Genomic DNA, 1,509 nt, shown 5'->3' with positions numbered 1-1,509 from the left:
GGGGTAGACCCGTGTGATGTAAGAGAAAAAAGAGTTTAGCTGGAAGCATAGTATATTTTTTGCGACATAGAATTGTAATGTATTACTTACTGTTAGTAGCTCAGCTTATTGGAGAGTATATTTAGTATACTGATGATACTATGTAGTTTAAACTTTAGTTTTTTACGTGGTGTTTAGTTACTGCAGCTACATACTATTAACATTCCTTCCCTTTATTAATGCTACCCCTATCCCCTCCCTTTGATGCTGCTAATCCTGCATAATGCACGGGCATAATATGACTTTGAAACCCCCCGCCCACCTCCTACGCATTTCACACGTAGTGACTAATCCCATATCTGCATTTTCCATAAATATGCTAAATTCCTCTTGATATTATTTTGTCAAGGCGCTCTTCCCCCTCCAACCCAGCTTAAATATACGCTCCAAGCCTGGGGTGTTTCATTCAGACACTGTCTTCCCGACAGACCTGTTCTTCACCTGAGGACGGCTGCTTGCGTTGTGGCCGAAATGTCGTGAGAATTATTTTATTATGTTTAATTTTTATTATTTTATTATTTCCCTTCTACGTGACTTTACCGAAAGAACCAAGATGTCCCCCAATTGTAACGATGCTCACGAACCCATAGGGGTCAGCACCGAGCTGAGCCAGACACCAGGAGTCACGCGTGCCGAAGAGCACGATCGCCCTATCAAAGGTTGAGTCGCGGTGTCATTCAACACGCACGCACGCAGCAAGCCAAGAGGGCCTGACAAGGGGGTCATCCATTGAGTCCGCACACTAAAATCTGTCAAAAACCTGATCTCCTCCCACCCTCCCTGTATGCACACGGACTTTTTACACGCTCCCCCGCCCCCCCCCCCGAATCCTACAGAACGGCCGATATTTATCCACGCAGAAACGACCAAGGATTAATAATATGAACGTGTTTAAGCAAATAGATAGTCCACCGCCGGACTATCGAACTCATCTGAAGGCCGATGTAGACAAATTATTATCAAGGCTTCACCACCCAACCCACCCATCCCGTTTCCTATGCGTACGGACATTTTCAGTAGACCCCCCTCAATACGCAAGCAGTATGCATTTGGGTTAACCACCCCCCATCCCCCCTCTCCATGCGTACATACTCAATGGATGGCCCCTTAGGGCGCGTACTAAATGGATGGCCCCTTAGGGCGCGTACTAAATGGATGTCCCCTTAGGGCGCGTACTAAATGGATGGTGCCCAACCTGATTTTCCCAGCCCAGCGTCTACTCTGACGCCGCAAAATGTAACCAAGCCATAGGCCGATTTGTACTGAGATCCCTACGATTTCCTACCCCCCCTGTCCCACTGGACTGTGGTTGCAATAGGTGAGCAGGGTTAGACGGACACTGCTAGGATTTGCTACACACCGCGACTCCGCTTTGGTGTCGCACACCATGGCCCGGGATCACTACCGCCAGGTAAATACAGTTCAGCGTATAATCCCGGGTGACTTATTGCTCACTGTTACCCGGGGATC

Source organism: Lethenteron reissneri, chromosome 67, assembly GCF_015708825.2.
Source record: "Lethenteron reissneri isolate LAM-NWPU_2019-01 chromosome 67, ASM1570882v1, whole genome shotgun sequence".
In the NCBI taxonomy this organism is placed as follows: Eukaryota; Metazoa; Chordata; class Hyperoartia; order Petromyzontiformes; family Petromyzontidae; genus Lethenteron; species Lethenteron reissneri.
The sequence above is the reverse complement of the archived record's forward strand: the minus strand, read 5'-3'. Positions refer to the sequence as shown.